Source organism: Pantherophis guttatus, chromosome 10 (genome assembly GCF_059756535.1).
Source record: "Pantherophis guttatus breed Tessera chromosome 10, ASM5975653v1, whole genome shotgun sequence".
Classification (NCBI taxonomy): Eukaryota; Metazoa; Chordata; class Lepidosauria; order Squamata; family Colubridae; genus Pantherophis; species Pantherophis guttatus.
Genome location: NC_142072.1, coordinates 9855187 through 9880394, shown reverse-complemented (window position 1 = coordinate 9880394; position 25208 = coordinate 9855187). Strand labels below are relative to the sequence as shown.

Below are 25208 nucleotides of genomic sequence, written 5' to 3'. Positions count from 1 at the left end.
TTTGTGCCAGACCTTTCCTTGCTGGCACTGCCCTCCTTTCTGAAGATATAGCAGCCGGCCTGGGTACCAGTGGCAGCGGGAGCCATCCACACAAGGGCAGGTTGGGAAAGGAGGCAGGAGAAAGGAGAAATTTTCATCGTTTTATTTTTAGTTTAAGAACGCTGTTAATGCATGTATGCAGGCCTACAGGTGAAGCAAATATAATAATTTTGTAGCTTTTGGCCTAGATTTGAGCGTGAATATGCAAGGCTTGAAAAACATTTTAAAAGGTTCCTCCAGGCTCAAAAGATGGAGAAAGGCTAATCTGGTCCTTTGAAGTTGCCCTGAGAAGCCTCTAAGGCTACTGACTGGTAGAGAGAGGATTGACATTGAAACAAAATGCATGTTAACAGCCTCCTGCAAATACTACGGCTTCTATGTCTCAAAGGTGCTTTTTCAAAAGGCAACTGGAGTATGTTTTTTTTTCCTTGAGGAAGAAGACGTGTCGCTTCTCATTCAAGAAGCTTACTCAGTTCTGACTGGATGGTGGAGAGGATGGAGGGAACTGTATTTCCATGCAGTCATCTGGTCATTATCACTCTCTCGGAGAGCCGCTGTGGTCACTTGGGGGTTTAATCTGTGCCCCCAGGGTCACCTGAATCAGAGTGCAAAGGGGTGTGGAATTGTCAAGCGCCAGGGAAATCAGGAGATCCAGACAGTTATGGCAAACTTAAGCACTGTACAAGAATCTGAACTACTAACGGCTCAAGCAAATTGGCGGTAGATAAGAGTAGAAGGGATTCAAGTTGGGCTGGACTTAGATCTCTTGTGGGCACGAAAGGATTCAAGACTGATGGCACATTTGACCCCTCCTTCAGGCTCATCCTGGTCATCTCCTACAGCAGGGGTGTAAAACTCAATTTCATTGAGGGCCTCATCAGGGTTGTGGTTGACCTCGGGGGACCAGATGGGTGTGGCTAATTGACTGGGTGTGGCCAACTGGGTGGGTGTGGTCAGCTTGATACCACTTCCCGAATTGCTGGCATATTTCCTCTTCGCATTGGGAAGACTGGGCTGAAGCGATGCGGGCCCGATGTTTTCTCTTCACACTGGGTAGACCAGGCTGAAGAGACATGGATCAACCGGGCCAATGTTGATGTTTCCAATGTCTGATGTTTCCTCTTCGTATTGGGTAGACTGGGCCGAAGTCACGCTGGCCGGCCCCTTACTTTCCAGGATGGCCCCGTGGGCTGTATCTGACCACATCGCAGGCCGTATCCGCCTTGTCTTTGACACCCCTGTCCTACAGGAATCTTCTTGGAACTGCTGAAGGAACCGTGTGATAGACAGGAGATAAGCGGTGTCCTATTCCTTCCCCTCTGTTGAGGGAGGGCTGTTCAATTCTAGTTTAACTTATATGCTTGCATTGGCTGTCCTGATGCAGTACCTTGCAGTTTGCGATCAGCGCTGCTACAACGAACTTTCCCTTCGCCACACCATGCATCCACCTCCTCACTCGCTATGTACCAAAGCACCCCGCTCCGTGTGCATACAATTGTTTCTCCAAAGCTCTCTGCACCTTTGAAATAAACATGGAAAGGAAATGCTTTCAGCGAATGAACTGAGGACTTGTAGAGGTGGGGGAGAGGGAGGAAGGATTTATCTTTGTGGGATTCCTATGAATACATACAGCATTGATTAAAGCGATGACACACATTCAATGTTACAGTGAAAGCAGGTTCTGCTTTTAATTTCTAATAAACAATATCATTTGGAGTTTTTACCCCCCACCCTCCCGGCAATAACAACTGGGCTGGGTGAGGGTGTATATTCAAATTTACAAATGGGCCTCCGCCTTTACTAAGAAACCAGTGACCTAAGCCATTGTGTTTCGTGCTCATTAATTTTCTTTCTTGTCACAAACCTGTAGGGTTTCTCTAGAATCAGAGAAATATAGGGATCAAATAAAGGGAAAAATATTTTGGTCTGCAGATCCAAGCCAATCTAAAAAAAAAAAAAAATTAGAAAAGGAGAGAGACTTATGGTTAGGTATGGTTGGTTATATCCGAGTGTGCTTCAAGGTTCTGGTTATCACCTTTAGAGTGCTCCATGGCTTAGGACCTGGTTATTTACGGGACCGCCTGCTACCACCAATAGCCTCCCACCGGCCAGTACGCTCCCATAGAGAGGGGCTCCTCCGGGTGCCATCGGCCAAACAATGTCGGCTGTCGGCCCCTAGGGGGAGAGCCTTCTCTGTGGGGGCACCTACGATTTGGAACGAGCTCCCCCCGGAGATATGTAGGATCCCGGATCTGCGCACCTTCCGCCGCGCGCTTAAGACTTTTCTATTTTATCAAGCTGGCCTGGCCTAAATCTTCCCCCTTTTTAAATGTGGAAATTTTAAATTTTAAATTCGTCTTATTATAGGGTCATGGGTAAGGCGTTTTAAATTGGGGAGCCATTTTGGATTTAATTCTGTTTTAAACGTATTTTAATGTTTATATTGTATGTTTTTTAATTTTGGCTGTTCACCGCCCCAAGTCCTTTGGGAGAGGGGGCGGTATAAAAATCTAATAAATAAATAAATAAATAAATATCCAGAGGTGGGATTCACTTACCTTCCCTACCGGTTTGCAAATGTGAGAATGTGTGCTCGTGCGCTCACTTCGATCGCATGCGCCACCTCTGTGCATGTGCACGGCCTTCTGCACATGCGCAGTAGTCACACATTACGTCCGGGCGGGTGGGCAGTGCCCAGTGGTGAAATCCTCCACAGATTGCCACCAGTTCGCTGCCTGCGTATGTGTGGTACGTGCCGAAAGCACACTGCGTGCGCATGCACAGGCCACACCAAAAGTATGCTGCACATGTATACACAGTGTGCGCCAAATGCACGCTGCATGCATGAGCACGCGCATTGCACGCCAAACGCGCACTTCACGTGGAAAAAGGAGGCTTAACAAGGTAAGTAGAACAGTGATGGGGGGACAGCTGTGCTGCGGGATTTAGATTTAGGAAATCCTGCTTTATAGCGAATTTAAATCGTGCGGCACAGCTGATCATCGGAAGTACCAGTTCAGACTAACCGGTAGCTTTTTTTTTTACTACTGGTTTGCCAGAACCAGTAGCTTTTATCACTACCGGTTCACCCGAACCGGTGTGAACTGGTAGCATTTCACCCCTGGTGGAGCCTCCCGCAGTCACCGCTACCGGTTCGTGTGATCCAGACAGAATCGGCTGAATCCTAATTTATACTGTATCTAACATTCAGGGACAAGGAAAATGTTTGATCCTCCAGTGAGTATCCCTATCCCCAAACACCAGGGCCAGATTTAGATGAAAAGAGGCCCTAGGCTATTCCACTTATGAGGCCCTTTCACCTATAGTGAAAGTGTAATTTTAATTTTGCTAACAATTTGAATGTAGTCCCCTCTTGATCTTGAGGCCCTAGGCTGAAGCCTAGTTAGCCTATAGGAAAATCCGGCCCTGCCAAACACAATTAGGATTTCTATGTAAACATGTAGATTGAAAGCTCTTGGAGCTGTGTTTCTCGACCTCAGCCCATTTAAGGTATGTGGACTTCAACTCCCAGAATTCCCCAGCCAGCCATGGCTGGGAAATTCTGGGAGTTGAAATCCACACACAGCATTAAGTGGCTGAGGTTAAATAAGACTGCCTTAGAGACTAGGAAAGTGCGACTTAACGCTATTTCTAAAACTTTTAATGTCACCGCTGATGCTATTAATGTGTAAGAATTTATGATGCTGTTGAGCGTGTGATAAAGAAAAAAGGACTTGCCTGCTCAGTTTCTTGGAAGGCTGGGACTTTTCCTACCCATTATTTTGCACCAGGGAAACTAACTTCTGAAGTGTTGCATTATCATATCAAGAAAGACTGAACGATCTCCAGTGACTGCTGTGGCGAATTAATCATTCTTGTTTTCTTGAACAATTTTGGATTGTACATAACCATCCGAGAGTTTACCACTGTTTTTCATGACCTTTAAATGAGAATATTCTTTAGAGCTACCACACGTACAAACCTTTAGATGCCAAGGAGATGTAAATATTGTACCACCTTTCCCATGTATAAAGGCATGTCTGAACACATGTGCGTCTTGCAATCAAAATATTCTGATCTTGAAAAGCATGCCATGAATCTGTACGTTTGAGGTTGTCTTTTTTTTTCTCTCTACTCTACTCTATTCTGGAGTTTTTCTTCCTTTCCCCTAAATTGTTTGCTCCCCTTTCCCCTAATTTCCCCACTCCCTAAATCTCCAGCTCCAATTTTAATATGGCTGGTTGCTTTTTTTATTTTTATTTTTACAATGAAAGCCCCGTGTCTTTACTTATAAACTTTTCCCTCTGGTGATTGTCCTAATTCCAGTGGTGGGATTCAACCAGTTCGCACCACTTTGGGAGAACTGGTTGTTAACTTTCTTAGCAGACTGGCAAACTGGTTGTTGGAAGAAACCATTAGAGCAGAGAACCGGTTGTTAAATTACATGAATCCCACCACTGCCTAATTCCATAGGAAGAAAAGCATATATTCGGTGTCACAGGCAAAAAATGAAATGGAACCTGGGTTGCACTTAAGATCTTGATTTATTTTATGCTGCCCCCTGCCTTGCTTGTCTCTGACTGCAATGAAGCAGAAACTTCTTTAGAAGTTTCTAAAAAGAAACTTCTAAAGAAGTTCAGAAACTTCTTTAGAAGTTTCTATGGAAATATCTACTAGTAAGGATCCTTTAGTTGTTGATGGGATTCATTGTCTAGTTTTGAAACAATTTTGAAAATGAAAAATGAAACAGTTTTGAAACAATTACAAGCCATAAGACAGAAAAGAGGAGCGAATGGGAAGGAAGCAATTAGTTCATCTGGTGGGTTAAAGCTTTGGAAAAGTTCTGTTTGACTCTGTGCCAAGTTTGGCCTTGCCCTGCGTGTGGCAATTAGTTCTCTGGCAGCATTCCAAGGGAGATAAGTTGGGTGTTCATAAACATTCCCCTGAAAGACTGTTTGAGAAGCCTTTCAGACTGTGAATGGCAATAATTCACGGCCATATGAATAAAAGAGGTTTGGCGGGACTAAGATTGTGCTGTGTACTTTCTAAGGAAGCCTAGGTCAGAACAAGTTGAAGTCCACATATCTTCCAGTTGCCAAGGTTGGGAAACCCTGCGCTAGTGAAAAGCCCAGCTTCCAAGTTGAGGTAGATTAGTGTTGTTCCTCGGTGAGAGGGAGAAGACACGTCTGCCAAAGCAAAGTACCTCATTGAGACAGATGGCAGACAGTCTGCCCAGCTCTTCCAAACAGTATTCTTGGATTCCTGGTGGATTTCTCTAGAACATGGATGCACAACTTTTTAATTTTTTTTTCCTGGGCAGAGAGCCATATTTGGCCTTGGCGAAGAAGGCCAGAAATTCTGCCCTCCCAAAAACAAAACAAAAAAAACAAAAACAAAAAACCAGTAGTGAGTGAGACAAGGACAAAAGCTAGATTTGGATTGGATTCATTTCAATAATGTTGGCAGTTAATTGAAATTAAATATATGAACCTGATCCCTCTCTGGTTGTGCCCTGAAGATTTTTTCCTCCGCTGTCATGGTCGACATTTCAATTTGGTAACAACTGCGAGAGATCGCTGGTGGCCGCATTCAAAAAAGGTTGGGGACCACCGTTGGTTGAAGGTTGAAGAAGAAGACTCCTACCGCAGTGTTTTCTCTTGGCAAGGGTGGGAAACAGCCGTGTTGTTATATATGCTGGGGAACTGTGAGCTTCATGCCATTTTAATTAACCATAAATGTCTCTGCATATGTATGGCCTGAGGTGATTGCAGAAAACCCAAACAGAGAGTAGCGCTAACTTCTACTCAGTTTTGGAAACCCGAGTTGGCTATTGAGTTGTGTGGCTCTGGCTGTTCACGCTGGCACTGATTCTCCTCTATCTGTGGTTTTAACAATGGCCAATTGGACAGACTCGGGTTTTTTTTTTTAATGGCTGCCCATACTGTGAGGCGGGATGCGGTGTTATCTCATGCAGCGGAGGTTGAGTATGATGAGAGCACAGCAAATGGGAAATTATTTCACGATTCCGGGCGATGCATTTTTACAGACAGGGCGAGGGGTGGGGGCAGGGAAAGGCACCGGTGAGATTGCTTCACTTGGTTCCAAGAAAATATGATTAGCCTTAGAAGAGCATGCATTTTCGCAAGGAGGAACAGCGGTAGAGTTTGCCACTCTGCCTCTGCCTGGATTATCATCATGATGCCTGCTGTGCAAACAGCTTTGGACGGAGTGACTGGGCCCCCTAACTAGATCAGCCAAATTTTATACGAGGGATAATTATAGCGCGTGCAGAAAACAGAGGGAAGTGATGTGTCGGTGGCAAGAGATGAATAGGAAATGGGAGTGGTGAGTGCATCTGGTGGTCTCTCACATTGTGACTGTGGGGGCACAGAGCGGGAGAAGTGGGGGGAGGAGAATGACACAATGTCAAATGTAGGAAAAGCTGCACAGTCACCAAAGTGTTGCAAAGAGATTGGGCACAGGAAACACGAAAGCAGGAACGGGGTCGATTCGATTTGGAAACAGAAACTTGCTAGTCTCCCCCCCCAACCTACTTGACCTCCCAAATTCGGGGAAGAAATGATTCTTTTCTTTTCAGTGAATCTTGGTCTCGGTGTCAAATGCATCATCAGAGTGGACTTTCCTGGCCTCTTTGAAGCAGAGAAGTGAATAGATCCACCCCATCTGTGCCTTGAACCAAAAAAGGGACCATCCAATGGACATTTCTTCCATGGAGTGAATTGGCCCGTAAAGCTCCTCCGGTTTGTACTCATTTTAAGGTAGCTTGCTTGGGTTTAAAAGGAACAGAATAACAGAATAAAAGAGGGACCTTGGAGATCTTCTAGTCCAACCCCCTGCTCAGGCAGGAAACTATATCATTGTTGAGTATTGAATGACAGATTTGAACAGACCAATCAGGGACGAGAGCGGGAAACTCAGAGTAACGTCAGTGGCTGAAGCCCCGGACAGCTCCTAGCTATAAAAGGAGCTGCTGTGGCTAGGATTCCCCATTGCGATTTACGGAGCTAATAAAAGTGTTGATTCTACTGCGTGTCCTGTCCATTCTTGTGCCCACGATCTAACAATCATCTATATCAATCTATATCATTTCAGACAAATGGTTGTCCAATCTCTTCTTGAAAGCCTCCAGTGATGGGGCAAGTCATTCCACTGGTTAATTGTCCCCACTGTTAGGAAATTTCTCCTTCATTCTAGGTTGCTCCTTTCCTTGACTGGTTTCCATCCATTGCTTCTTGTCCTGCCCACCGGTGCTTTGGAGAATAGATTGACTCCCTCTTCTTTGTGGCAGCCCCTGAAATATTGGAACACTGCTATCAGGTCTGCCCTGGTCCTTCTTTTCACTAGACAAGGCAAACCCAATGCCTACAACCATTTTTCATATGTTTTAGCCTCCAGCTCTCTAATCATCTTTGTTGCTCTTTTCTGCATTCTTTCCAGAGTCTCAACATCTTTATTTTATAACATGTTGGCCAAAATTGGCTGCAGTATTCAAAGCGTTTTCTAACTCTCTGGGGCTGGTCAGTTGAACTGAAGTTTCAAGTTGGCATGAACAATAAACTTCGCCTGTTTACTCCAACTTCTGTGAACCATTTCATGGATAATGTGTGAGCAGCGCTCGAGAGGGTCTGCTGAGATAAATTGGTTCACCCTCTTTTGCACTCTCATTGATCGTGACTCTTTTACAGTTTGAGTTACTGGACTGTTTGAATTTCTGATTTGTTTTTTTTTTCTCTCTCTCTCTAACCAGTGAACTACATGTTGTATCTGGCTTGGGAGTGGCTGCTCTTAATTAAATCAGCTTCAGATCTCATCATAGATACTTTGGAAAAAAGAAATATCCTCAGTTTAGAATCTCTGGACCAAAACTTCAGTTCTGTCCTATAGCATAAAATGGTGCAGTTATCCAAGACGGTCCTGGACTACTAATACATCTTCTTTATTCACAGGCAGGGCTGCCAGTTGACCAGAAATAAAATCCGCTTGCTTTGCTTCTTTGCCTTCTCTAGCAACTTAAATATTCCACAAAGCAAAAGGCAAACTCACTCCACTGCAGCACGGAATAAATACCATAACTTGCTGACATGTGCAAATCTAGCTGCAGTGAAAAACAACAACACAGGCCCTGAGTTGGTGGGGCCCCACTGGCAAGCGCAGCCTTCTTCGCAATGTTTTCTCAATGCATTGCAGAGTAGACATCGTTCTACGTTCAAATGCATGGAAACTAACAGGAAGTAGGGCTCCAGGGTTTTGGGGAAGTTCAATGGGATGCAGCTTTGGAGGTTAGCTTCTCAATTTGGTCCAGATGACATATGACTCCAGATACCATCCCACATCCTGCTGAGGGAGTGGGAGTGGAAGGAAGCAAGGTTTTTTTTTTGAAGGTTCTTATATTGGTTTGCTTAGTTGAGGAGCCTGGCTAAGGGAAAAAAACCATGTGGAGCTTTGCTGTGTCCATATTCTGCCTCTTGACTGGTGAGTGTATTTTTAATGGTTTTCTCAAGAGCCGGTGAGTAAATCTGGGGATTCTAATGTTTTGGATTTAGATTTTTTTAGCTCTATTATTTTTAGAGATAATTCAAGGCAGCAAACAGAGCTAATATTCCTTCCTCCTCCTCCTGTTGTCCCCATGATGGCAACCCCTGTGAGGTGGGTTTGGCTGAGAGAGAGAGAGAGAGTGACTGGTCCAAAGTCACCCAACTGGCTTTCATGCCTAAGGTGGGACTAGAACTCATGGTTTCTTGGTGATTGGCCCAGACACCCAGTCGACTTCCATGCTTAAGATGATACTAAAACTCACAAACTCTTGATTTCTAGTCTGGTGTCTTTTCCACCAGACCAAATGGGCTTTTTCTTCAGTCCAGGGTGCCATCCACATGACTATGGAAGAGCCACTTCAATCTGGGATCTTCTAGATGAGTTGGGCCTATGATCTTTCCAATCTCTCTCCCTCCAAATTGGAGGGAGGGTATTATGGATCTTTCCAGCTGAATCCTCTTTCCACTTACATGGGCTTTGTTTGAGGGGTGTGGAGGAAGGACTGGTTCTCCAGTATCAGCCTCTAACACATAATGTGAAATAGAGGGACTCTATTTAACTGGGGTGGCGTGGCAGCTCTTTGGTTGGCTATATCTTTTTATTCCAAATTTTTCACACTGGATCACAAGCAGCTCTGCATTGGCTCCCCATATTGAGTCTCCAAATGTTGGGCTACAAATCGCATCACTCAAGCCCAGTGGTGGGTTGCTCCTGGTTCGGTCCGGTTCTTGCAAACCGGTAGTAAAAGCGGTGGGAGGCTCAGCCCACCCGCCCGGACGTCATCATGGATGATCTGCGCACGCGCAGAAGTGCATGCGCACTCCCGTTGCGAACCGGTAGTAAAGGTAATCCACCCCTGCTCAAGCCTACTATCCAAACCAGTTGATGATTTTAGGGAAAGTAGACTAGCAATTTCTGGGAATCACATCCAATGAATTAGAAAGCTCCGGGGGGAACAGAATCTGAAAAGATTTTAATTAGTGCTTTAGAGATTGGTCTATCTAGTCTATGGAGGCTAAATTTGACTTGCTGGAGTAATGCCATTTCTTTTGGAGATTCTTTGTTAGTTACAGTCACTGTATTCACCCAAAGTGCTGAATCAGATCAGTTGCAAACACAATGTACCAAGCTTGGCTAGCTCTTATGTGGGGTTGTGTTGAATGTATAAGGGCTATTTGATTAGTTATGGGTTCAATGTATTGTGCAAATCCAAAGCATGGGTTCAGCAGTAACTAGGTGAAGTGTGTAGTTGCGAAACCAACTTTTATGCCAAAGAAGATTCAGCAGAAATCTTATCTGTCTAGAGTGCTCCAGTGAGTTAGTCCAAGTCATACGTTGATCTCCATACAAAGATCATAGAAAGGTTATCATTAGTTCCCTGGGTAACTATTGTCTTCACTGATATAGAGTGGCTGTCAGCGTTCCAGCGCTGACATATGAAAGGACAGGAGAAGCTTGAACTTTTGCCTACTTAATTCCTTTGAAGATTCTGTTTCCTCGGAGATGGGAGGAGGGGGGACATTCCTGTGATCTGACAGAGATGGGATGAGGAGAGTGGCTTGGAAGATAGCCAATGAGACACAGAGAATTGGGGATCGGAAAGGGAGGGCTTGGGGGGCAAAGGTCAGTGCTGACCGCGAAAGAGCCAGGGACAGATCACTCTGCTCAATAAAGATAAAATTTCCTCAAAGATCGGCAGTTTGGAAATTCATTTATTTTGAGATAGCATTGAAACCTGACAGTGGCTACTGCTTCTACCAGATAATGGCTAGGTTCACATCACAGACTACGTACATACAAAATAAGCCAACCATTGTATGTTTCTATGCAGAACATCAGTCCCCTAAAATGATAAATGAATTTGTGTGACCCTTCATAAATAAAACAAGTCCTTTTCTTGGGATTCTGTTCAGGCAAAAGCTAAAGATACCACTTCCTATTAATCATTTTTTTTTTTTTATCTGTATCAGAAATGTTTCACTATGACAAGTGTCCTCTGGGACTTTGAAAGACAAAGGGAGGAGGCAGTTTTGATAGTGTACTCAATCTGCCTGTGTAAACTGATTCATTCTTCTTTTTTAAAAAAAAAATAATAAAAAAATTGACTTCCCCCCTCTAATCTGGTCATGACCCTTTTTGAAACTCATAATTTCCGGACACTTGACTTAATAGGATGGCCTGAACACCACAACACTGAGGGACGCCACAACATTTCAATGTATCCATTGTGATGCACGAACCTTAGGATATCTTGGTTTCCTCCCTCTGGAAGACAACCCTACTGAACATAAGACTCAAAGCTGAGTTGCTTTAGAGCAGGGGTCGGCAACTTTAAACACTCAAAGAGCCACAAAGGTCCTAACCGGAAGCCCCCCATTCAATTCTGGAGCCAACTGGAAGTCCAGCTCCCCCACCATAGAGTCTCCTCCTAGAGCGGTGTCCTTTTTCCTCTCCCTTCCCTAACTGGAAGCCCTGTCAATTGTGAAGCCGACCAGTGACAGGGAGCCGCAGCAGAGGGATGAAAGAGCCACATGCGGCTCCAGAGCCACAGGTTGCTGACCCCTGCTTTAGAGTTACAATCAAATAAAAAGAGGGGGAACAGAGGGGGAATCTTGGTGGCCACGGTTATAAAAAACTGAGCTTCCAGCAGCCACCCAGAGTTACTGATATGATTTTTGTGTCTTCCTGCTGCTAATCATAGAACAATTTATTTATTTTCAATAGGACCCCTTTGAATAATGAGTACAATCTGGTTCGGTGTAATGTAAGAGAGCTGCTTTTGATGCTAGCGATCCAACCTGTCTTCAGAATGAACATTTTTTTGTTATAATCTAGAATGATAGAAGACAGAATAATCTTCAGCCATATGCTCCTTTCAAACATTACAGCAAACGCCTAGCATACGGTCAACCTATTAAACGAATACATGTTTCTATTTATGTACGTTATTAACTTCTCGGTGTAACACCGAGCTGTTAATTCCTGTGCATTCGATGTAAGATGTCAATATTCAGCAAAAGAACTAGCTCTGATGTGGAGAGAAGGGCTGCTTCCCAACTATTTAGGATATTGGTGAGAAGCTGCTTAATTAGATGGGCTCTCAATGGTGAGGAAGCTAAAAGTGTAGGAAAATCCACTTGCTCAAATCTCAACCCTATCTTTTATTGCTTGTGATGTGGCACCACCTGGAAAGGGTTTTTAGGCAGAGGATCACAGTTCAGTAAAGGAGAATATCTAAGGGGCTGCCCCAAAGAAGAGGGGGCCAACCTATTCTCCAAAGCACCTGAAGGCAGGACAAGAAGAAATAGAAGGAAACTAATCAAGGAGAGAAGCAACCTAGAACTAAGGATGAATTTCCTGACAGTGAGGACAATTAATCAGTGGAACGACTTGCCTCCAGAAGTTGTAAATGTTCCAACACTGGAAGTTTTGAAGAAGAGATTGGACAACCATTTGTCTGAAATGGTATAGGGTTTCCTCCCTGAGCAGGGGGTTGGACTAGAAGACCTCCAAGGTCCCTTCCAACTCTCTTATGCTATTAAGAGGGGTCATCTACACTTTAGGATTGGCTTTCCCATTTTGAGGTGAGCAAAGTCATGCATCCTAAGATCAAGAGTGATCGATTTTGTAATCGCCTAAGTCAGCTTTCCGCTCAGTGCTCTACAGATGAGTGGATATCATCTTGCAGAATTCTTAGTAATATTCGCGCTGGCTGGGGAATGCTGGGATTTCTAGTTCACACATCATCTGGGTCAGCAAGTCCCAGGTGGACCATTATCTTCTGAGCTGACTCCAACCAATTTGCTGTTCTTTCAAGCTTTCTTCGTGTCCCTTTCTCCCCTTTGGCTCTCTGTAATCCGGAAGCATTTTTAATAATTGCATCCTACGTGGTCTTCAGGGACCTCACAATGCTCCCTCATTTATCTGAGCGCCAACCTCGTGTGGGAGGCTCAGCAGAGGGAGCCTGGCCAGATCACGGTGCCCAGATGGGTTTTACACGAGCGAGTAAGTGGGTATTCAAAGCCTGATTGGCTCTTTTCTGAGCATTTCACTTGCTCTTAATTCCTTTACTCCTAATTACCGCTAATTTTCTCCAGCCAGTGCATGCAAACACCCTCTGAACCCTCTAGAATGCTATTCTACGTGGAAGCGATGTTGAGGTGATTGTAGGCACGGCTTGTACAAACCCCTCATTTAGCTTGAAAGAAGAGGGAGAAGGGAGGAGGGGGGTATCTTCTGTTATTTCAGAGGACAGAAAGTTTTATGTTTTCTCCAGCGCACGAGAGGGCTTGAATGAAGCTCAGAGGAACCGAAAATGCTGGCAGGCATATTCATGTATCTGGGGGCAGGAAAAGCAGTGAGAGGCGTGCAAGAGGAACTAGTAGTATGAATTTATCTGCAGGGGTGTATACCATAACCACAAACCTCTCTCTCCCCACCACCCCTCTCCAGTCTTAGCAAAGTTCAGTAGAGACATAGGCAGCTCCTCCTCTTATTTCAAAGTTTTAGCATGCTTTTGCCAGCCATAAACCCTCATCTCGGTACTTCGCATTAAAGTTTTCCCGTTCGTCAAATGGCAATAAAAATGGGCAAGACAAGTTGAACTCGCAGTGACTGCATGGACGCAGCCATGCATTTCTCTGAACCACTGCATGAAATTGGGTTCAGAATGCCTTTTCTGAGATTTTTTTTTGTTTTAATTTCCTGATCTAATTTAAGCCTGGACTATGTAATGGTAGGTGGGAATGGCCTTGGGAGATAGGAGGGAAGGCTGTAGACTAGGCCACTGTGGTGCAAAATATGTCCAAAGAAGAACAGAGGGCATGGGATTTTTTTTCAGAAGGGACCCTCCCTAGTTTTCCAGAAAGTATAAAGGGGGAAAAAAGAGGGTGGGGGTTTGAAATACTTTCAAGTTTCAATCATGCAAGATTCCATTAATGTATCCGGTGGTGGGATTCAGCCGGTTCGAACTGGTTTGGGTGAACCAGTAGTTAAATTGCTGGCTGGCTCTGCCTCTTCTTGCCCCGCCCCTTCCAGGAGTCCCCATGTGTCCCATTTTGGCTCCCAGGTAAGTGCAGGGAGGCCTCCTAGGCCCAAAACATGGCATTGGGGTTGCGGCGCATTTACCAGCCAGATGCCCTTCCTAACGCCACACAAAGTTTGCAGCAGATATTTTTTTCTTTGCATCCTAGGAGAGAAACATCTGCCTAGGATTGAACTCTCAACCTTCCAAATGGGAGGCGAGCGTTTTCTCCACTGGGTCACCATGCTGCTCAGTTTGTCCTCTAATTGAAAGTATTAATAAAGAAAACTGCAATAGCCACTTACAATATGGCCCACACTCATAGTCTGAGAAATCTGCTCAATACATTGGGAGGGTTGTACAATAGTAGCTTTTTTTTTTTTTTTTTTGAGAGGGAGAAAATCCATAATGAGACTTTGGACTCCTAGAGATTATATCACAATTTGTAATAATAAACGTGAATTTCTAAATGATTTTTTTTTTTGTTCTAAAGCCTCGCGTGTGATTCAGAGCATCGCAGAGCAGCTTGGCATGTGTCCATTAGTAACTCTATTTCTTTCAGTTCCCGTATTCACTTTAAAAGAAGCACTTCAATATTTTGGGGGCATCTTTCCAACCAAAATTATCACATTATCACTTTTAAACAAAGTTGCTCTCTAATAATGACGCCTCCTCTAAAATATGCATTCCCGAAAATTATCTTTGCCTTTTAAAAAGTTCGTTTTTTCTATTTTCTAATCATCGCCTGTGTCAGTGGTGGTATTCAGCTGGTTTTATCCGGTTCGGGTGAAACAGCGGCGGCTGCGGGTACTGTAATCACGTCCCATTTAGCCACGCTTTTGACGCTCTGCGCGAGCACGCTCACATTTGCAAACTGGTAGCAAAGGTAAATGAATACCACCCCTGGCCTGTGTTATATATTACAAAACGCTGTGCAGCGAGAAACCCGAAGCGAACACTCCACAGCAGAAAGTGTGTGCTGATTCAGTCAGTTGACTTCAACCTGCGGGGTCCCCCCCCCCATAATCCCACTTCCCCAAATGCCTAACTTACGAACTCAACCATCTAACCTTTGCCCTCCAAACAACGTGGACTACAATTCCCACGCCTGGTAGTTTCTCCAGTCTTGCAGCTGGGAAACATTGTGAGGGAAGCTACCGTACTAGATTGAAGAAAGCTGATTTTTTATGCAGATTTTGAGAGCACTGAGCTGTTTGTAACTGAGCTGTTATTTCCTTCCTTTGCAGGATTCACTGTTGCTGAGGGACCAGGTGAGGCGTGCAAATGGAACTGATTGGTTTTTTTAAAAAAAAAAATGATTTTTTTTTTTAAAGCAAATGATTCATGAGTATTGAAAGATCTGCCTGTTTAACCATGCATATGAAACAGTCCTATTTATTTCTGGCTTCACTCTCCAAAACCCATGTATTTTCCCACTCAGTAACACCCAAGGCTTCCCAGCAACGACGCATTCGTGTCTACCACTTCTGAATGGGGAAGAGTCATCATCCCAATTTGCATTTAAGCAAATATTCCAGGGTCGATTGACACCATGTACAACATGAGCAAGAGCCTTTGGATTTTACATACGAGCCAGCTTTCGTTTTTCATTTTCAAATATTTAAATCTGCCGCATGATTCAGAAAATCTTGCGAGCAAAAAAAAATAAAAATATATCAGTGAAATGGCTCGCTCCAGCTTTGCTTTGTCTGGATGGGACCAGAGGTGGGTTTCAACAGGTTCTGACCAGTTCTGGAGAACCGGGTAGTGGAAATTTTGAGTAGTTCGGAAAACCGGTAGTAAAAATTCTGACTGTCCCGCCCCCATCTATTCTCTGCCTCCCAAGTCCCAGCTGATTGGGAGGAAATGGGGATTTTGCAGTAACCTTCCCTTGGGGTAGAGAGGGAATGGAGATTTTACAGTATCCTTCCCCTGGAGTGGGGTGGGAATGGGGATTTTACAGTATCCTTCCCCTGCCACGCCCACCAAGCCACACCCACCAAGCCATGCCACGCCCACCAAGCCACATCCACAGAACCGGTAGTAAAAAAATTTGAAACCCACCACTGGATGGGACCCTCTTTTACTTAAAAATTAAATTCGTTTCAGCTGTGTTTTGTTGAATTATCCCTCAATTGGATGGTTTTGCATGGTGGGCTAAGCCTCATATCCAGGACTTAACAAGCTTTGGGGCCTGATGGCTACATATGGGAAATATTTGCCGTGATAGGCCTGGCTATTGACAAGGCCCAGTTATACAAAGCAAGCTGACAAAACTGCTCACCACCACATCTTCTCTAGCCTTCCTGGAAGCAAGTAGTGGCATCCATGCAGTGTTGAGCATGCGAGCCTGGCTTGCATGCCCAAACCTTGGTGCCAGAGAGAGCACATTCTGGTTGTCCTGGATAAGCTGTTGGTTGCCTGTCCAGGCAGAACAAGAATCTTTTCTCAGGGCAGCCTGATAATTTTGTGTTTTTAGAATAACAGAGTTGGATGGGACCTCGGAGGTCTTCTAGTCCAACCCCCTGCTTAGGCAGGAGACCCTACCCCACTTCAGACAAATGGTTGTCCAATCTCTTCTTAAAAACCTCCAGTGTTGGAGCATTTACAACTTCTGAAGTTGTTCCACCGATTAATTGTTTTCACTGTCAGGAAATTCCTCCTTAGTTCTAAGTTGCTTCTCTCCTTGATTAGTTTCCTCCCATTGCTTCTTGTCCTACCTTCGGGTGCTTTGGAGAATAGCTTGACTCCCTTTTCTTTGTGGCAGCCCCTGAGATAGTGGAACACTGCTATCATGTCACCCCTAGTCCTTCTTTTCATTAAACTAGACATATCCAGTTCAGTGGTGGGTTGCCCCTGGTTCGCACCGGTTCTATAGAACCGGTAGTCAAACTGCCGGGAGGCCCTGCCCACTGACCCTGACATCATGAAAATGTTTCTGCGCTTGTGCAGAAAAGCGTGCGCTTCGCTCGTGCGTGCACGCAGCCCCATTGCGAACCGGTAGTAAAGGTAAGTAGAACCCACCCCAGACCCAGTTCCTCCAAGTGTTCTTCATATGTTTTAGCCTCCAGTCTCCTAATCATCTTGGTTGCTCTTCTTTGCACTCTTTCTAGAGTCTCAACTTTTTTTTTTAACATCCTGGCGACCAAACTGAATACAATGTTCCAAGTGTGGCTTTACCAAGGCCTTATAAAGTGGTATTAACACTTCATGTGACCTTGATTCTATCCCTCTGTTTATGCAGCCTAGAGCTGTGTTGGCTTTTTTGGCAGTTGCAGCACATTCCTGGCTCAGAACCAGCTGAATTCCACCACTGTATATGTGCAGCTGTAACTGCAGCCGTTGTAGAAATGTTACTTCTTATTGTACATTTTTGCACTGGATGCCTAAGCAACAACTGACGTTTCATATACAATTAGTAGACAACCTCAAGTGAGGCTTCTGCGCAGGCTGCTTGTATTGTCATTGCTGTTTCCCAAAACGTTCTTTTTGTTTGAACTCCGGAAGTCTCAAATTTGTTAATGGTTGGTGAAATTGGGAGCAGGACCTTTTACTGAATTTTCTTCGGTGGGAGGTGAATTGGACAAAACCGTTTGCGGTGGGGGCTGCACTTCTCTTCTTCTTTGTTGAGGCATTTTGTTGTTTCGTTCTTTGTTGACATGGTCCATGTTTGTGAATACCAATTCAAGGTGCAATGGAAGAGATTCTGAGATGGGAGCCCAGCTCTCTATTTTACAGTTCACACAATGCCTTGGATAAAATAAATTCTCCGCAAGCTTTCTCCTTGTGACATTGACAGGAGGTTGAAATGTTCCTGTGATTTCTCTAATTGTCCTAAATAAATGTCTTGTCCTTTCCACTTTGTTATTTTCTCCTAGTTGTTTACACACCCATTGATGCTTGCCTCCTTAATCTCAATTTTACCATTGGAAGACCACACAAAGCTTTCTAGCTTTAAGATTTCCTCAGCTTTTTCCAATCTTCTTCTCATAATTCTTTCTATTGCTTTGTTGATAGTCAGTATGCCATACATTTCTTTCAGGCCTAGTAGTTATATATATATATATATATATATATATATATATATATATATATATCCAGGTTTCACCTACGTAAACCAAATTATTATGCAGTCCTAGTTCAGTGAAATCACAATTCACTAGTTTCTGGGCTTTTTTTTTTCCCTTCCTCTTCTGGCAGCCAGCAGACCCTTTGCTACCCATTGGGAGACTAAGAAAGATCTATTTCGGCCTTATAAGGCTTCATCAGTTAGCCATACCCTCATCTCATGTATCCTCCCTGTAAAGGCAGCAAAGAGAAAAAAAAAAAGCTTGTCGCTCAAAAGGTTGGCAGTTCAGCAGTTCGAATCCCTAGTGCCGCATAACGGGGTGAGCTCCCGTACTTGTCTCAGCTTCTATCAACCTAACAGTTTGAAATCACGTAAAAAATGCAAGTAGGAAAATAGGGGCTACCTTTGGTGGGAAGGTAACAGCATTCCGTGCGCCTTTGGCGTTTAGTTATGCCAGCCACATGACTACGGAGACGTCTTCGGATAGCGTTGGCTCTTCGGCTTTGAAACGGAGATGAGCACCGCCCCCTAGAGTTGGGAACAACTAGCACATATGTACCAGGGGAACCTTTACCTAAAAATGTTTATCCAACTCTTCTTAGGTAATATAGCGGGCCAGGGTAAGCAACCTTTTTTTCCCTCATTGCTACTCTTAACAGACCCTAATCTTAAATCAGCATTTATCTATCCAGTTAGTTAGAAATTCTGGAATTGCAATCTAAAGGCCTCTAGAGGGTATCAATTTGGAGAAGGCTGATCTGTTTTGGGTATAAGCACTCAAAGTGTGGGGATACGCATTTAAAAACCCATCTGGGAGAGGCTGTGTAAAGCTTCAGTTTAGAGTTTCAAATTAAATCTGTTTCACTTTCTGAATCCAGCAATCGGATCAGAAGCCTCCAAATTGGAAGCCCTTTTTACAGGGTTGCAAAATGTTGGAAACTGGTTCAGATTGTCAGGTAGGATCCCATCAGTGATTCAGATCAGTTCAGCAATTGAATATGTTCTGAGGGGTGAACCAAGCTGCACCTGGACTAGAACTGAATATGGGATCAGGGTATTTCTTCAGACGCCTTCTACTCTCTGTTCCAAGCAGAGAGAGATGCAGGAAAGGAATAGGGAGGCCTGAACTGATATTCTGCAAAATTGTGTTGTCATTGTGGCAGTTTGTGTGGATTTAACCCTAGGTTGCAGATCCGCTGCTGAAAGCTCCTGTCCAGTGGTGGGATTCAAATAATTTAACTATCAGTTCTCTGCCCTAATGACTGGCTGGGTGGGCATGGCCATGGTGGGGTTACACCAGGGGGTGTAACAGGCAGCATGCCAGGTTTCGGTGTCGTCTCAAATAAATTGCATTGCCAAACAAATAGTCTTTGATGAAATCTTTCATTTATTAAGCACGACAATCTGTCCCCGATTATGTCGTAGCCAACACTGACTTCCTGACCCCAAACCTTCCCTTTCCGTTCCCCAATTCTCTGTGTCTCATTGGCCATCTTCCAAATCACTCTCCCCATATCTACTACTTCAACTCCCAGGAATGTTCCCCCTCCCAACCCATCTCCTAGGGGATATTATCTTCAGGGAAAATAAGTAGGTGAAAAGTCAAGCGTCCTTTTGCCAGCTGCCCCCTCTTCTCCTCCTTATGTCAGCACTGGAACGAATGTAGTTTGGAGTGCTGACACAGGACTTGGCCTCCTGCACCCCCCTGGGAGTGAAAATAGGCTGTGGGGGGGAGTATTGCACCCCCCTGTGCCCTGTTTTTGGCCTAGGAGGCCTCCCTGAAGCCTCCTGGGAGCGAAAACAGGCTGCGGGGAGGGGGCACCTCCCCCATGCCCCATTTTGGGCCTAGGAGGCCTCCCCGCACTTACCAGGGAGCCAAAATGGAGCACGTGGGGACTCCTGGAAGGGGCAGGGAGGAGAGGGGCAGAGTCAGCTAGCAATTTAACTACCAGTTTTCCCAAACCGGCCCGAACCAGCTGAATCCCACCACTGCTCCTGTCACTTTGGCAAGAAATGATAAAAAGGTGTCTTCTCTATATTTCATACTTACATCAAACCAAGGAAACCAACTGACTTTATGTCTCTTCTACAGGGAATTATGGAGACTGTTACCATATTAATACAGGCATCATGATTGGGATTGTAGCTGGAGATCTTCTTCTCACCCTCTTCCTCCTCCTCCCTGTTTATTGCTGCATCCATAAAAAAAGTGTGAAGAAGAAGAAGAAGAAGAAGAAGGGTAAGTGAACCATGCTTGGCAATGAGTTTCTTTTGGGGCCAGCAAAAAAGGAAATGAAGAAGAAGTGATGGGGAGAATGACCAACTGGACTCAAGTACTATTCCTGTCTGTCTAATCTAGCCTTCCTCAACCTGGAGCCCATCAAATATGCCACATTATAAATCACAACAACTCCAGTGATGATCTGTAGAGATTCCCATCCAGGTCATGGTTGTCCCAAAGCAGAGGTGGTATTCAGCAGATTCTGACCAGTTCTGGAGAACTGGTAGCAGAAATTTTGTGTAGTTTGGAGAAACGGTAAATATCACCTCTGGCTGGCCCCGCCCCCATCTATTCTCTGCCTCCCGAGTCCCAGCTGATCGGGAGGAAATGGGGATTTTGTAGTAACCTTCCCCTGAAGTGGGGAGGGAATGGAGATTTTACAGTATCCTTCCCCTGCCATGCCACGCCCAGCAAGCCACGCCCACAGAACCAGTAGTAAATTTTTTTTGAATCTGACAGGATAGTGGAGAATGGAAGGATTTATATTCCTTGCAGACAGCTAGTCATTTGCGTCCTTTTAGAGGGTGGTTGAACCAGGAGCACTACTCAGGTGACCCTGAGGACACAGATAAACCTCCAAGTGCTTCAACGACCCTCTAAAAGGATGCAAATGTCCAGCTGTCTGCAAGGAATATAAATCCTTCCATTCCCCACTGTCCTATCAGAACTGAAGAAGCTTCTTGGAGGAGAAGTGAAACGTCTTCAAAAGAAAAAACAAGGAAGTCAAGTTGCCTCCTGCAAAAGCACCTTTGGGATCTCCAGCAATGCTTTCTTCTTTTAAGTGATCTTAAAGAACACCCATTATTTGATAATTCACATAGATGAGAGGTCCATGGTGCTCTTCCCAGCTTCGTAGTTTTCTGGCAGGCCTTTCGTTAACCAAACTAGGTAACATCATCAGTGCTAGTAAGGAGTGGGGTTTGCTCTCAGTTTATATTCTAGTGGCACATAAATTCTTAGGTTCCCCTCAAACATACGTGCTAGTCATTCATGACTCTAGGGGGCAGTGCTCATCTCCGTTTCAAAGCCGAAGAGCCAGCGCTGTCCGAAGATGTCTCTGTGGTCATGTGGCCGGCATGACTAAACGCCAAAGACGCACGGAACGCTATTACCTTCCCACCACAGGTGGTCCCTATTTTTCTACTTGCATTTTTTACCTGCTTTCGAACTGCTAGGTTGGCAGAAGCTGGGACAAGGAACGGGAGCTCACCCCCGTTATGCAGCACTAGGGAGTCAAACCGCTGAACTGCCGACCTTTCGATCGACAAGCTCAGAATCTTAGCCACTGAGCCACCGCATCCCTTTTAAATTCTTAATCCTAACTTAATTCACATAAAGTGTGATAAGGCAAGTCATATCCTAATTATCCCAGTTACTGATAACAGGTCAGGTGTCAGGGTTCCAAGTAGTAATCCCATATCAAGCAAAACTCCGAGGCAGGTGAAGTCCTCAAAGAATAGCTTTATTGGAAATATCGTATTGGCATAGATCTGGTGAAAACCGACTCTAAAAAGTTCCCGCAGTTTTCACTTAATTAAAAGTCAAAGTTCGTCACTTTCCCCCCAAACCCTCAGCCACATGGTCCAATCAGCATACAGTCCAGCTGCTAGATGACCTCAGTCTGCTCCTTCTGAACACCTGCAGGAATGTCCTTGGTTCCCAAGAGAAAGCGTTTCATTTTGGCTACAGTACCCCAGCTACCTCTATTCCCCGCTTCCCTATCCCTCAGCTCTGGTATGTGTCAGCACTGAAGCGGAAAAATAAAAATGGCCTCCGTTCAGCCAATTTCAGGGTTGACATCAGGAGTGTGTAAGGCAGGGGTGGGATTCAAATTTTTTTACTACCAGTTCTGTGGGTGTGGTTTAGTGGGTGTGGCATGGCATGGCATGGCTTGGTGGGCGTGGCAGGGGAAGGATACTGTAAAATCTCCATTCCCACCCCACTCCAGGGGAAGGATACTATAAAATCTCCATTCCCACCCCACTCCAGGGGAAGGATACTATAAAATCACCATTCCCACCCCACTCCAGGGGAAGGATACTATAAAATCGCCATTCCCTCCCAACTCCAGGGGAAGGATACTGCAAAATCCCCATTTCCTCCCAATCGGCTGGGACTCGGGAGGCCGAGAATAGATGGGGGCAGGGCTGGTCAGGGCTGGTATTTACCGTTTCTCCGAACTACTCAAAATTTCCGCTACCGGTTCTCCAGAACTGGTCAGAACCTACTGAATACCACCTCTGGTGTAAGGGAGATCAGAATATTGTCTGTGGCCACCTGATCGAAGCCCCCACTTCTTTTTAGGCGCATGGGAAAAAGGGCGGCCCTTCAATTGCATTGTAGCCGCTATTTGAACATTATTTCGTCCCATTGAGGGTGTCTTCTCTTTCATTGCATATTCAGTGAGCATATGTGGGCCTTTCCAGAGCCTCTGACCTTAACTCTCTATCTGTGAAATTGGCCTAGCAGCTATTGCTTTTACCGCAAATATGAACAGGCTGGCAACTTTTTATTATAATTCCTCTCCTAAACTCTAACCCTTGCCTATCATACAGTTACGTGTTCTTTGGCGAGAAAATGCCAACCCTTGTTGTTTCGTTTCAAAATTATTTTCAATTCATTTAAGTGCAGGCCATTACGACGCTGTCCTTTGCACAGAGGTGTTTTTTTCCCTCTAATTAAAGCCAGAATATTAAAAAATAAAAAAAAAACCCTATCAAAACTAATTGAACACCCCCCCCCCACTTTCATTCTTTCTACAGACGAACCAAGGAATTACGTGAACATGATTGGAATAGAGAAACAATAAGCCCTTCCGGTTGGAACTGCATTTGTGCCATCTGCATCAGATACGATCAGACCTGTGCTTCTGCAGAATTAAATATCGGGAGGCAGAAACTGGTCCCGAGGATCGAGGATCGAAGCCTGGAATTGCCTCTGCAATGAACTCCCTGAGTCTTCCTAAGTCTCTTGATCGCCTTGCCCGTCAGAAATAGTTTGCAATCTGTCTAGTGTAATATTTTCTTCCTTTCTGCCTTCCTTTCCTATTGGCAGAACCAGGGGTGGGCTTCAAAAATTTTAGCAAGGGGTTCTCTGCCTGGTTGTTTGGTGGGCGTGGCCATAGTGGGCGTGGCCAAATCGGCCTCCTGCACCACAGTGGGGGGGAGGTGTTTTTGCCCTCCCCAGGCTCCAGAGGCTTTCCTCAAGCCTCTGGGAGCATGAAAACGGCCTCCCCAGGCTCCGGAGGCCCTCTGGAGTTTTTCTCTGGAGGTTCTTCCCAAACTTCCGGTAGGCCTGTTTTTCGCCTTCCCCGAGCCTCCACGCGTGCTCTGCACTTACTTTCATCCAAAACAGGCCACGTAGGGACTCTTGGGAGTGGTGGGGTGGGTAGAGCCAGCCAGGAGTGGGATTTGGGGTTTTTTTCGAACTCCACACAATCTCCACAGGTTCTCGCTTTGTTTTTTTTTTAAATTTATTTCTATTGCTTTTAAAATAATAATGGAAAAAGAGAAACAAAGAAACAAAACACAAAGATAATTATAATGCAAATACATACGTACTTACAAAGAAACATAAAAGTGTTTTAAAAATGAAACAAAATTTAGAAAAGGAAACAAAGCATAATATATTGTTACGACCATGAACTGATAAAATTCTATATATATGTATCTAATGTAAATATTATTCAAGTGCTTATGTGTTAATTTTTTTTTAGATAACTTCATTCTTTTTAACCTACTGTTCTTTGTATAAATGAGTTCTACATTTCATTATACTTGTCCGTACAAAATCTATGTCAATGAACCACTTTTGGAAAATTTGGAATTGGCCTGTTTTAACATCTGAACATTCCACAATGGGACATTTTCAGCTCTGTTTCCGAACTGGGGGACGATTGAAGGATTTAGATGGTTAGAAAGTATGGTTTCTATTTTAAAAGGGGGTCCCTGGGTGTTGCTTGAGAGAGAAACAGAATAACTGGGGGGGGGGGAGAAATTGTCCCCCTCAGAACGGGTTCACAATTTGGGTGTCCTCCTAGACTCACAGCTAAGATTAGAGCAACATCTGACTGCTGTAGCTAGGGGGACCTTTGCACAGGTTCGCCTGGTGCACCAATTGCGACCCTACTTGGATTGGGAGGCTCTCCTCACAGTCACTCATGCCCTTGTCACCTCATGGTTAGATTATTGCAATGCGCTCTACATGGGGCTACCTTGAAAAGTGTTCGGAGACTACAGTTGGTCCAGAACGCAGCTGCGCGAGCTGTCGTGGGTGCACCTAGATACACCCACATTACACCAATTCTCCGCGAGCTGCACTGGCTCCCTATTGGTCTCCGGTCACAATTCAAGGTGTTGGTTATCACCTTTAAAGCCCTACATGGCTCAGGGCCAGGTTATCTTCGAGACCGCCTTCTACCGCATAGCTCCCAGCGACTGGTAAGATCCCACAGAGTTGGTCTCCTCCGGGTCCCGTCAGCTAAACAATGCTGGCTGGCGGGCCTGTGGAGGAGGGCCTTCTCTGTGGCTGCCCCAGTTCTCTGGAACCAATTACCTCCTGAGGTCCGGACCATCCCCACCCTATTGGCCTTCTGAAAAGCGGTGAAGACCTGGCTCTTCCGGCAGACCTGGGGCCATTGATCTCGCTCTTGTGATCTGGCGAGATCTGGCCATGAATGGTGTGAATGAGTTTTTAATGTTTTTAATGTGTTTAATTTTTCAATGTCTTTTTATAATGATTTTTTAAATGTATTGTGAGCCACCTTGAATCTTCGGAGAGGGGCGGCATATAAATTTAATTAATTAAATTAAATTAATTAAATTAAATAACAGAGTTGGAAGGGACCTTGGAGGTCTTCTAGTCCAACCCCCTGCTTAGGCAGGAAACCCTACACCACTTCAGACAAATGATTGTCCAATCTCTTCTTAAAAACCTCCAGTGTTGGAGCACCCACAACTTCTGGAGGCAAATCATTCCACTGATTGATTGTTCTGACTGTCAGGAAATTTCTCCTTAGTTCTAGGTTAGGGAGAATAGATCTAAGGGAGAACTCTGGGAAAATGGGCTGTTGGTATTCTTATGGGTGAAGCGTGTGCACGAAGAGAACCGGTAGTAAAGCCAGTTAGAACCCACCACTGGCAGTGGTGGGATTCAGCCAGTTCGCACCCCTCCGGGAGAACCGGTTGTTAACTTTCTGAGCAGTTTGACAAACTGGTTGTTGGAAGAAATCATTAGGGCAG

At 44.8% G+C, this 25208-nt stretch overlaps 1 long non-coding RNA gene across 1 annotated transcript; it reads left to right on the top strand.

The window, feature by feature from the left end:
- The first annotated feature begins 8300 nt into the window (after positions 1-8300).
- On the top strand, positions 8301-23788 carry LOC148112401 (uncharacterized). Its single transcript, XR_015729534.1, has 4 exons — positions 8301-8532; positions 14866-14889; positions 19780-19926; positions 22731-23788. It is a non-coding gene; the product is annotated as an uncharacterized LOC148112401 (long non-coding RNA).
- Positions 23789-25208: the final 1420 nt, after the last annotated feature.